This window comes from Meriones unguiculatus, chromosome 12, assembly GCF_030254825.1.
Source record: "Meriones unguiculatus strain TT.TT164.6M chromosome 12, Bangor_MerUng_6.1, whole genome shotgun sequence".
Taxonomy (NCBI): domain Eukaryota; kingdom Metazoa; phylum Chordata; class Mammalia; order Rodentia; family Muridae; genus Meriones; species Meriones unguiculatus.
The window spans coordinates 72,291,292-72,305,050 of NC_083360.1; positions in this window are offsets into that span (position 1 = coordinate 72,291,292).

The following is a 13,759-nucleotide window of genomic DNA, read 5'->3' on the forward strand; positions in this document are numbered from 1 at the left end:
ATGTCTAAAAAAAAAAAATGAGTACCTTCATTCAGAATCAGAAATTCAACCTTTCGTTATAAAATATTTCCTGGCCCTAACTAAATAGCCATTAAGTGTGGAACCATTTATCACACATAGAAATATAATTCCTATGTGCTCAGATGTCACTGTTAAGTAACATGCTGGGTACTTTTTGTCAACTTGACACAAACTGGAGACACCGGGGAAGAGGGAACCTTAACTGAGGAACTGTCTCCGTCAGATAGGCCTATATGTCTGTGGGACATTTTCCTACTTGCTGAATGCTGCAGAGGGCTTAGCCCACTGTGGTCAGTACCATCCCTGGGCAGAGGTTAAAGAGGTAGCTAAACATAAGCTTGAAAGCAAGCTAGTAAATTGTCTCTGCTCCCCATTCCTACCTAGAGTCCTTGCTATGACTGCCTTTGATGATGGAATAAAAGCTCTAAGTTGAAATAGACCCTTCCTTTCTGCACAGTGTTTTGGGTCATGACATTTATTACGGCAACACAAACTACATAGACAATAAACTAGAAATAGATTACAACTAAGTAAGCAAGAAGTTCCCCAATCTGGACTAGATTCCTGTATTGAACAATGGAATTACCTAAGTTGATGATGCCCCAGTGTCCTTGATTTTCATGAATAAAATTAATCAATCAAATTTGAGTCAAAATTTTTATCTTCTATATATAAATTATGACTCCTGGGTACAGAATTTACCTTTCTGTTGTCCATCTCTTTTTTGTGTGTATAATAGTACCTTTCCCAGAGCAATATAGTGATTGTTTTTGCTTTTGTTTGTTTTTTTGAGTTTTCAAGATAAGGATTCTCTGTGTAGTCTTGGCTGTTCTGGATTCACTCTGTAGATCAGGCCTGCCTGGAACTAACAGAGATCCATCTGCCTATGCCTCTCCTAGTGCTGGGATTCTATGCATGTATTATCATGCCCTGCTAGCATAGTGATTGTTAAAGATGTGTCAAGAACATTAGCTTTGCCTCCAAACGACTATGCCATGTTTATTTCCTTCGGTTTCCAAGTCTCTGATTTTATCTCATCATTTACTTACCCAGTAAGGATGTTTAGCTATTTTATCACTGCCCCAATGTAACAGTTTCCTCTAAGATTAAGGCCTTCCATTTAGGAGAGAAATTTCTTAAAACAGAATATTAACAGGGAGGTAAAACAACAGGATGTTCTAAGGAGAGGTGAGGTACTCCTAAAAGCAGGAAGCGAACTCAGATAGAATCTGGGAGTACCTGATTCTGAAAAGATTCACAATCCTCTCCATTCCAAAGAGTATGTAAATGGCAAGTACTTCTGAGTGTCATTTTCAAACAAGCCAAACGACAACAACAAAAAAGACTCTTTGACAAGTCCAGCCACCTGGAAGAAACAGAGACATGCCGAACTGCCCAGAAGATACAAAGACAAGATAAGCTGCCTGGAAAAGGAACCTGAAAAGGACTCCCTCAAACTTACTGAGCTGCCTGCAGGCCATGCAGTATGCTCCAGCTCTGGTGAGCTGTCATCCAAGTTAGGGTGGTATTTGGTGATGCAGTTGTCTTTAAGTCATTTCTGCTTCTACACGTACCCCTTCACCCAAATTCTTGTAAATAATGCTAGTGAAAATACTGGATCACCAAGTTGGACTTTGGTGGTCTCTGTACATTGGGATGTAGTTAGTTCTCTATCTGAGGTGAGTAGTCATTTGTTCACGTGTTCCTGGTAAAAGCCTGTTACACAACAACTATCTATTTACTGATTGTTCCGCAATATTGCTTCTACCAATGGGAGAAATAGAAATGAACATTTATTCCTATGCTCCTAGTTACTGTACTTTTTTTTTAATTTCTTATATATCATTTATGTCCTTATTAACTACTTTAAAGAATAGTTTCTATTATTTTTCTCACTTTGAAAGTAAAGAAAATAAAACTAAGGCTCTGTTAATGCCCCTTAGATAGAACGACTAATAATGATACAACTAGGCTCTAAAACAGGCAGAACTTACTCTGAAACATTTTGCTATGCTAGCAACATTACATCATAACTCCTAAAGCTTTCACACTTCAAAGGTGATGCCACCCATCAGAAATTGCATTGTTTCCATTCTCTGTAACAATTTACCACCAACGTAGCAAATTAAAAGAACAAAAACTATACTCTCTTAACAGTTTGAAAGTCAACAGTCCCAAATCATTTCAACTCTGATAAAGTCAGGTATCAGCAGGGCTAGTTCATTCCTGACGCTTTGAGGAAAACTGCATCGGCTGAAGGCTCACACACCCTGGCTTGTTCTCTGGCTGTAAAGTAGACCATTCTGCTTCACCTTCTCTGCTGCTTCTGACACTATCCACTTCTTTCTGATGAAAACCATTATGGTAACAGTAAGCTCACCAGATAATTCAGAAAAATCGCTCCATACATGAATTTGTTCATGTACAGATGCTTGTTCATGTTTGTATACACGTGCATATGCCGATATACATTTGTGCATGTGTATATGGAAGACAGTACATTTGTGTATGTACGGGGCATGTTGCTCAAACAATCTCTACCTTGCTTTGAGGTGGAGTCTCTCGGTTTGCCTGGAATTGTCAATTTAGCTAGACGGACTGGTCAACAAACCCCCAAGGAGCCTCTTATCTATGTCCAAGCAACAATGGATTACAGGAACCTGTTGCCATACCTAGCTTCTATATATGTGCCAAGATATTGAACTCAGTCTCTGATTGTGATAGAAGGACAAGGACAACTGACAAGGTCACTTTCCCCAAAATCCCAACACCAAAATTCCTAAATTAATCAAATATGCTGTTTTGATTCCATTAGGAAGTATTTCTTGTACATTCACATATGAAAGAACTGGTCCCCAGATATTACAGCTTCTGAGGAGGCTCTACAGCCATTGGACAAGGCGAATATTTGGCAGACCTATAACTCTAGAAACAAGACAGGAGGGTTATGAGATGGCTATGTTTATAGCTGAGCGTTCTCTTTCCTGAGATGCTGATGTCTGAGAAAATCACATCACAGTGTGACTGTCAGAGCCTCAGTTTCTTTATAGGTGTGCTTCTTTCCCAACTTCCACCATCTTTAAGCATAAGCTATACTAATTCTTCCCTAAGTTGTTTTTGTCAGGGTTTCTGTCAGAGTGATGAGAAAGGCAATATTCTTATGCATAATTCCCTTTTCAATAGAAAGTAACATTCACGGGTTCTGAGATTTAAACCAAGCTCATATGTGGAGGTCATTATTCAACCCACTAGGGAATGTCCCAAATAAATTTAAAGTTATATAGAAAGACAATATTCTGAGAAATATATAAATTAATTTAATATAATCTTCATAATCACTGTAATGGCCTTAGAATTATTATGGGGGGAATCTTACAATTTGTTCTTATCTTCCAAATTGGTAAAACATCTTTGAATACCATTGAAAACACTAAATAAATACATCAGCACTAATAAAGCATGGTTGTTTAAGGTATAGCATTTCTCTATATATAAAACAACAGCTTTTCTTTCAACTGATACTTATTAATGGGACAGATGTATTAGAAGAATAACATTTCCATGCAGCAAGGTTTCCTGTTACTTACACTGCTCTGTGCTCTTTCTTCTATTTCTATTCAAACACAATGTTTTATATTCATTTTCAGGCACATTAGCCACAGTCCGCAGTACATTTATTTATCTGATGCAAGGTTAGTGTGGTATCAAGGATTTTTATTTTTATTATTTTAGAATTAGAATTCCTCGTTATTGAACAAGACTTGTAACACCACCACCAAAGGCTTTGTATTAGACTGATACAAAGAGAAGAAAAACATTTTCAGAAACTAATATAAACTAGGGAGGGAAGATTCTGATAATGACTTTCCCGCATGACATTTCATATTGCCAAGATTATGAACGGGTCTAGCATGCCAGAAAACTGTATCTTTAATTGGTCTTTATAACCATCTTCCTAACCTCTGAATGATATTAGCTAATAAAGGAGAACAGGGTTTGCATTATTTAGGGCCCAAGTAATTAGCAAGTCAGTCTCCAGACAAAACCAATATGTTTTATTATTGGAAATGTCTAACCTACTCCATTAACTGAATCTTTGTCCTGTAAAACATCACCCATCAAGGTGATTGTCAGAGACCTGCACAATGTCTTCTCATCTGAATTGTTGACAATGTACAGCAAACTTGATTTTAATTTGAATCTAAAGAATGGTTTCTACCAACTGGCCGAGAGTCATTAATGCCTTCATTTTCCTTCGGGACAAAAGAAACTGGTTATGTATCACAGACTACATCTAATTCTCTATTTCTTTCTCATTCAGTCAATAGCAGCATTTGCTATCACATGTGCTCAAACTGAAAAGTGCTGACCATGAGGAAAAACAAATTAAAAGGAAATTAAATACCCTCTAACAGATGAACAGAGTCAATTAATTATGAACTTTGAGAAGGGAGAAATGTAATCTCAGTGGTTCAGAATTTTGCTTGTTTTGCTTCTCTACACCGTTGTGTGTACATGGATATGTCAAAAACATAGAGAGCTCTCAGGCCTCCAGAGATGACCAGTATTTTATGAAGCAGGGCTTCTCACCCTGATTCCCAATGGGATTCCTCTTAACCTGAGAAATTTATACATGATCTCAAACTTAACAAGTAATAAATCATACAGAAGAGTATTATAGAGTAATTCTATGATGTGCATATAATTTTACTATTTACTAGAGACAAAAGCAAATTTGCATACTAATGAGATAGATGTGCTATTTAATTTTACATAAAAAATTAAATCATGGCTGAATATTTGATACCGCAGGACATGAGAATCCTCACTGTTTTTCAGCTGATTGACATATGGAATCATCAGTGCTGAGAATGCCATTTTGCTGAATCCATGCTATAAAACGGCAGAAGTATGGTTAGAGGTATTTCAAAAATATGAGCAATTCCATTCTAATCCCAAGACAAACGAATTGATTTTTTTTTTTCCTAATGAAACTCAAATCAGCAACCCAAACAGTAATTTCTAATCAAAGATCCTAACAAAACACAGTCCAATGATAAGTATGGTTATCTGATACTTAAATGATGAAACTAAAACATGTTTGTTTTTTTCACAAATATCAAAGCCTAAAATGCATATGTACAGTTAAAACACTATAATCCACAAGACAGCAATCGCATATGAACACAAGCACTGAAACCAGCACTAGGTGCTTTTGCCATGACAAATGGCATATGCCTTGTGCCTGTAATGTGTAGAGAGCTGAGGCTGAAGGGAAGTTACATGATAAAACTAAACAAGCACTGCCAGAAACGTTGGGTTAGTTATACACACACACACACACACACACACACACACACACACATATATATATATGTAGTTGGGAAGCAAATTTTCATCCTTGTGAGTTCTGAATTCTTACTGTTTATACTCACATGTTATAATGCTGTGGAAGACAAAAAGACAACAGTTTTAGGAAAAACTTACTTCAATAAAAGTATCTGAGATGTATTTTTAGGGGAAACAAAGCTACTTATTCATTGAGTATAAGGGCAAGGCTTTAATGGGTTAGACACCAATTTATATTCTGCCTCAAGAACTGGCTTCCAGGATCAGGATGCAGTGCAGTGGCAGGGCGCATGCCTTCAGTGATTAAAAACAGGAGATCAGTCCCCAACTCTACAAAGGAGAAAGTTTTTAATCACTTTAAATGTGAAACTCTTAACTAAATCCCTACTACTGCTGTTTGGGATACGATACAAACTTCCTCCTAAGTCATAACGTTTAATATACTCATTATATAATTTTAAAGTTTTGGATAGAAATCAAAAGAGCAATAATAACCTATGGTTCATTTACTAAAATAAACATAAAACTGGAGGCACTGGAAGGGGAAAAGATGGCGGCGCCAGGAGACCACTGCCTCTGAGGAGCAGGACAACATTTTCCTTACAGCAACCAAGAGACTGAACTCCGGGCCCTAAAACAACAGTGATTGTGTTTCAAGGTGAGAGGAAACCCCCACGGCATGGGAATCAGTTGGGTCCACTCTCAGGTCACCCAGCCAGAACCTGGAAAAGATCCCGGGTCACATAAGCACTAGGTTGCCAGACCAGAGCCACACGGCTGCATGTCCCGATCACCTTCCCATGCTGATCGGTGGGCACAAAAACACCAGAGACTGGGAGTCCCAGTCTTGAGAAAAATCCACAGGGAAGGAAGGAAATGGTACTGACTTAGGTCACCCAGTCTTTCTCTGGAAAAAGTCTGGCAGACCCCCAGGTACGAGCTGCCATCACTGAACTGGGCTCCAGCCACAGGCACAGACAGTTGCTGCACGCCCAGCTCTCCGGCCCAGACAGAGCTGTGCATCCCAGGGCAGCAGAGACTGTGAGTCTCTGTCAGGAGAAATCCTCACAGGGCACTAAGGAAAGAGGACAGACTTAGGCCACCCAGTATATCCTTGGAAAAGGTCCCACAGACGGGCCCAACCCAGGGATCGGCTATGCACCAGATAGCTTGCTGTTACTAGGAGAGCCGTACCCACCCCACCCGCCACAGATTACCACATGGGTACTGGGGCACAGAGCCCCAACCTCAGACCTACAAAAGCCTGGAATCCCCGAGATCAACCCCCAGATACTGCTCCAAGGGGCAACCAGTTATCCCTAACAAAACTGACCAAAACACAGGACACACAGGTTACAGCAGCAGATAACTAAATTTACAGCAAGAAACCCAGAAGCAGGGCAGCTATCTTCAGGACTTCTCCAGGTGAGAGAAGAACCCTCTCTGACTAACAAGGACCACAGTTCACAATCAAGTCTCTATGCCTAAGGTGAGCAGCAGCAACTCCTGAAAAACACCGGCCATCCAGTGACTATACCCAAAAAGCTGAGAAGGTTTCCTTCAGGAAAAACCATCTTCCTGCCAAGGGGATTCTCTCTACCACAGGATTCCAGGAACCACCAGAAACTAACTCCAAACACCTAAGATAGCCCAATGGGTAGAGGCCAGCTTAAAAGCTCAACCAACAAAAGACAGAGCAATATGGCATTTCCAGAACCCAGTTATCCAGGGGCAAGTAGCCCTGGGCACCCCAGCATAATTGAAATTCAAGAAGATGATCAAACATCTATGCTCTCGAAGAGGATAACAGAGGAAAAAATAAAATGCGTAAAGACCTAGAGGAAGATAAACTCAAACAGATTATGATCATCTGTAAAGAAATAGAGGAAGATAAAAACAAACAGATTATGGCCATCTGTAAAGAAATACAGGAAGTTGCAGCCAAACAGTTTGTGCCCCTTAGAGAGGAAATGCTTAAATCACTGAAAGAAATAAAAGAAACAAAGGATTGTTCAAACAAACAGCTGAAGGAATTGAAGGAAAAACAGGAAAATACAGTCAGACAGGTGAAGGAAATCAACAAAACGGCTCAAGATCTGAAGATAGAATTGGAAAAAATTAAAAAAAAAACACAAATGGAAGAAATTGTGGAGAGAAAGAACTTAGTGAAGAAAACAGGAACTACAGAGGTAAGCATAAACAATAGACTACAAGAGATGGAAGAAGGAATCTCAGGTGTGGAAGATACAATGGAAGAAATCGATGTATCTGTCAAAGAAAATGTTAAATCCGAAAAATTCCTGACACAGACCGTCCAAGAAATTCAAGACAACAGAAAAAGAGAAAACCTAAGAATAATAGGAATAGAGGAAAAAGAAGATTCCCTCCTCCAAGGCCCAGAAAATATTTTCAACAAAATCATTGAAGAAAATTTCCCCAAGTTAAAGGAGAGGCCTATAAGAATACAAGAAGCTAATGAAATTTGCAGGCAAATGGTGGGATATAGAAAAGTTCATTCTGAGTGAAGTATCCCAGAAGGAGAAAGACAAACATTGTATATACTCGCTTATATAGACCTACAAAATATAATAAACATAATGAAGTCTATACACCTAAAGGAGATAAACAAGAAAGCAGACACGAGGTAAGATGATCAATCTTCACATAGAAAGACAAATGAGATGTGCTTTGGACGTATGAAGGAGTTTACCGCAGAAGGCATCTGAAAGACCCTCCAAGCAGTGTTTCAAAACAGATACTAAGACTCATAAGCAAATCTTCAGCAGAAGGGGAGTTATTAAGACAGGGAAAGGATAGGAGCCCCACAAGGACCAAATATATCTGGGCACAGGGTTTATTTTTTCTGAAACTGTTTCTCCAACCAAGGACCATGTATGGATATAACCTAGAACCTTTACTTGGACAAAGCTCGTGGTAGCTCAATAACCAATTGGTTTCCCATAGTAAAGGGAACAAGGACTATCTCTATCAATGGCAGGCTCTTTGACTCCCCACCCCCCAAGGGAGGAGCAGTTCTGCTAGGCCACAGAGGAGGACTTCGAAGCCTGATAAAACAGGGCCAGATGAAAGGGGAGGAGATCCTTCCCAATCCATGGACTTGGAAAGGGGCAGAGAGAAGCTGAGGGAGGGAGGGTGGGATTGGGAGGGAATAAGGGAGCGGGATACAGCTGGCATACAGAGTTAATAAAATGTAACTAATAATAACAAACAATAAAAAAAGAACACAAGAAGCTTACAGAACACACAGTATATTAGATCAGAAAAGAAAATCCTCTCGCCACATAATCAAAACAGTAAGTATACAGAACAAAGAAAAAATACTAAAAGCTGCAAGGGGAAAAGGTCAAGTAACATATAATGGCAAACCCATTAGAATCACACCTGACTTTTCAACAGAGACTATGAAAGCCAGAAGGGCCTGGAAGGGTACCATGCAGACCCTAAGAGAACACAGACATCAGCCCAGGCTACTATACCCAGCAAAACTCTCAGTCCTCATAGATGGAGAAAACAAGATATTCAATGACAAAAACTAATTTCAACAATACCTACACCCAAATCCATCATTACAGAAGACCACTAGAAGAGAAAATACAACCCAAGAAAACTAGCTACTTTCAAGAAAACACAGGAAGTAATTAACCTCATTACATTAAAACAAAAAGCAACCAAGCACACAACCTTATGACCACAGCCAACATCAAAATCAAAGGATCTAACAGCCACTAGTCATTAATCTCTCTCAACATCAATGGACCCAATTCACCAATAAAAAGACACAGACTAACAGAATGGATGCGTAAACAAGACCCAGCAATCTGTTGCATACAAGAAACACACCTAAGTCACAAAGATAGACATTAAATGAGGGTAAAGGGTTGGAAGACACCTTTCCAAGCAAATGGACCCAAGAAGCAAGCAGGAATAGCCATTCTAATATCTGATAAAATAGACTTTCAACCAAAATTAATAAAAAGAGATGGGGAAGGACACTTCATACTCATCAAGGGAAAATTCCACCAAGAAGACATCACAATCCTGCCCCAAATCCAAGAGCACCCACATTTGTAAAAGAAACATTGATAAAATTTAAACCACATATAGATCCCCACACATTAATAGTGGGAGACGTCAACACCCCATTCTCAACAAAGGACAGGTCAACCAAACAGAAATTAAACAAAGAAACAATGTCTATAACAGAGGTCATGAATCAAATGGACCTAACAGACATTTAGAGAACCTTACACCCAAACACAAAAGAATTTACCTTCTTCTCAACACCTCATGGAACCTTCCCTAAAATAGACCATATAGTTGGTCACAAAGCAAGCCTCAACAGATACAAGAAGATTGAAATAATCCCTTGTATCCTGTCTGATCACCATAGATTAAAGCTGGACCTCAACAACAACAGAAATAGCAAAAGCCTACACCTACATGGAAACTGAACAACTTGCTTCTAAATGACAGCTGGGTCAGGGAAGAAATAAGGAAAGAAATTAAAGTCATCCTAGAACTCAATGAAAATGAAGACACAACATACCCAAACTTGTGGGACACAATGAAAGCAGTGCTAAGAGGAAAGTTCATAGCACTAAGTGCCTTCAAGAAGAAATTCGAGACAGCTCATTCAAGCAACTTAATGGCTCGCTTAAAAATCTTACAAAAAGAAGAAGCAAACACATCAAAAAGGAGTAGACAGCTGGAAATAACCAAACTCAGGGCTGAAATCAATCAATTAGAAACAAATAGAACAATTCAAAGAATCAATGAAACCAAGAGCTGGTTCTTTGAGAAAATCAACAAGATTGACAAACCCTTAGCCAAGCTAACTAAAAGGCAGAGAGACAGCATCCAAATCAACAAAATCAGAAATAAAAAGGGGGACATGACAACAGAAACTGAGGAAATCCAAACAATCATTAGTACTTACTTCAAAAGTCTATATGCCACAAAATTTGAAAATCTAAAAGAAATGGACAATTTTCTTGATTGATTCGACTTACAAAGCTGAATCAGGACCAGGTAAATCAATTAAATAGTCCTATATCCCCCAAAGAAATAGAAGCGGTCATCGAAAGTCTCCCATCCAAAAAAAGCCCAGGACCAGATGGCTTCAGCGCAGAATTCTAACAGACCTTCAAAGAAGAGTTAACTGCAGTTCTCTTCAAACTATTCCACAAAATAGAAACAGAAGGAACATTACCAAACTCATTCTATGAAGCCACAGTCAACTTGCTACCTAAACCTCACAAAGACCCAACAAAGAAAGAGAATTTCAGGCCAATCTTCCTTATGAACATTGATGCAAAAATACTCAACAAAATACTCGCAAACCGAATACAAGAACACATCAAAGATATAATTCACTAAGACCAAGTAGGCTTCATCCCAGGTATGCAGGGGTGGTTCAATATATGGAAATTCATCAATGTGACCCACCATATTAACAAACTGAAAGGAAAAAAAAACACATGATAATCTCCCTCGATGCTGAAAAAGCATTTGACAAAATCCAACATCCATTCATGTTTAAAGTATTGGAGAGATCAGGAATACAAGGCACATATCTAAACATAGTAAAGGCAATATACAGCAAGCCTATAGCCAACATCAAACTGAATGGAGAGAAACTTAAAGAAATCCCACTGAAATCAGGGACAAGACAAGTCTGCCCACTCTCTCCATAGCTCTTCAACATAGTTCTGGAAGTCCTTATTAAGAGCAATAAGACAGTTGAAGGAGATGAAGGGGATACAAATTGGAAAGGAAGAAGTCAAATTATCACTATTTGCAGATGATATGATAATATACATGAGGGATCCCAAACACTCTACCAGGGAACTCCTACAGCTGATAAACACCTTCAACAAAGTGGCTGGATATAAAATTAAATAAATAAATAAATAAATAAATAAATAAATAAATAAAAATCAGTAGCTCTCCTGTATACAAAAGACTAAAAGGCTGAGAAAGAAATTAGGGAAACAACACCCTTCACAATAGCCACAAATGACATAAAGTACCTTAGTGTAACCCTAACCAAGCAAGTCCAAAAACTTGTATGAAAAAAATTTCAAGTCTCTGAAGAAAAAATTAGAAGAAGATAGCAGAAGATGAAAAGATCTCCCATGCTCATGCCTAGGCAGGGTTAACATAGTAAAAATGGCCATCTTACCAAAAGCAATATACAGATTCAATGAAATTCCCATCAAATTACCAACACAATTCTTTACAGACCTGGAAAGAAAAATTCTCAACTTCAAATGGAATAACATAAACCCAGAATTGCTAAAACAATCCTCTACAATAAAAGATCTTCTGGAGGTATCTCCATCCCTGATCTCAAGCTGTACTATAGAGCAACAGTTATAAAAACTGCATGGTACTGGCATAGAAACAGAATGGTGGATCAATGGAACTGAATAGAAGACCCAGAAATAAACCCACACACTTATGGACACCTGATCTTCGACAAAGATGCCAAAACCATACAATGGAAAAAAGATAGCATCTTCAACAAATGGTGCTGGTCTAACTGGATGTCTACATGTAAAAAAATGCAAATAGATCCATACTTATTACCTTGCACAAAATTAAAGTCCAAGTGGATCAAAGACCTCAACATAAAACCAGACACATTAAATCAGTTAAAAGAAAAAGTGGGGGAAACCCTAGAACTCATTGGTACTGGAGACAACTTCCTGAACAGAACACTAACAGCACAGGCTCTAAGAGCAACAATCAACAAATGGAACCTCATGAAACTGAAAAGCTTCTGTAAAGCAAAAGACACCGTCATCAAAACAAAACGACTGCCTACAGATTGGGAAAAAATTCTTCACCAACCCTTTATCTGAGGGAGGGCTAATATTCAGTATATATAAAGAACTAAAGCAGCTGAAAAGCAGCTAACCAAGTAATCCAATTAAAAAATGGGGAACAGAGTTAAACAGAGAACTCTCTGTAGAATAATATCGAATGACAGAGAAACAGTTAAAGAAATGCTCAACCTCATTAGCCATTAGGGAACTGCAAATCAAAATGACCCTGAGATTTCACCTTACACCCATCAGAATTGGCCTGCTCTTTGATCATCTCCCCCTGAAGGGGGAGCAGCCTTACCAGGCCACAGAAGATGACAATGCAAGCCACTCCTGAAGAGATCTGATAGACTAAGATCAGAAGGAGAGGAGAGAAGGACCTCCCCTATCAGTGGACTTGGGGAAGGGCATGCCTGAAGAAGGGGAGGGAGGGTGGGACAGGGAGGGGAGGAGGGAGGGACTTATGGGGAGGATACAAAGTGAATAAAATATAATTAATAAAATTAAATTAAATTAAAAAAAACTGGAGGCACTGTTATCACTTAAGGCATTAAGATATGTGTCGAATGTACTAATTTCAAGGTGACATACACAAAACTGCGCTATAAAGTATATTTAAAGCAATCTAGAAAAAGTCAACACAGGTGCTGAGATAAACAAAAGAACTGCATCAGGCAACATTCTTTAGAAAAGTGATATAGTATACTCTCTATTTTTTCAGCAAATGGATGATACCTAACTTGAATTGCCAGATCTTCTTTGAAACACTTAGTAAAATGAACAAGGCATGTGTCAAAGTATTAGGCAAAGTAACAAGAACCAGCATGAATGTAATTGTTAATTATACCTCCACACTTCATTCACACACAAAAACTGCCCTCGTTCTTTTAGTATCGCTTACTAATCCCTGTTGTATTTGATGAATTGAAAAGGTAGTATATGATATATGGCTAGGAGCATGAGCTTTTGGGTCTCTGCTTCGTGCTTTGACTACACTGCTTAAAGAATTCTCTTTTTTTTTATGGTTAAGCTGGGGCTTTATTGGGAAAGAAAAGAGATCACTAACATCGTACTTTTATTTTATATCTAAATTAAGGTAATAATGTTTCTACCACATTGGCCTCATATGGTATCTTTCATATCACAGTCATAAAAGTTTTGCCGGGAATTTTCAGCGCTGTAATGCATATCCTACAGTCATCTTGAGTGTCTAGTATTCATACGTCCCTGCTTGAAAAGGACCCATCCATATTAATTTTATCTTTCCTTGTTAACTACCTTCAACTAGATCTTTTAAACATATTTTTAATTTAATTTTTATTAATTACAGTTTATTCACTTGGCATCCCACCTGTAACCCTCCTCCATCATCCCCTCCCAACCCCACCCTCCCTCCTTCTTCTCCACCCATGCTCCTCCCCCAGTCCACTGACAGGGGAGGTCCATCTCCCCTTCCATCTGGTCCTAGTCTATCAGGTCTCATCAGGAGTGGCTGCATTGTCTTCCTCTGTGGCCTGGTAAGGCTGCAACCCCCCCTCAGG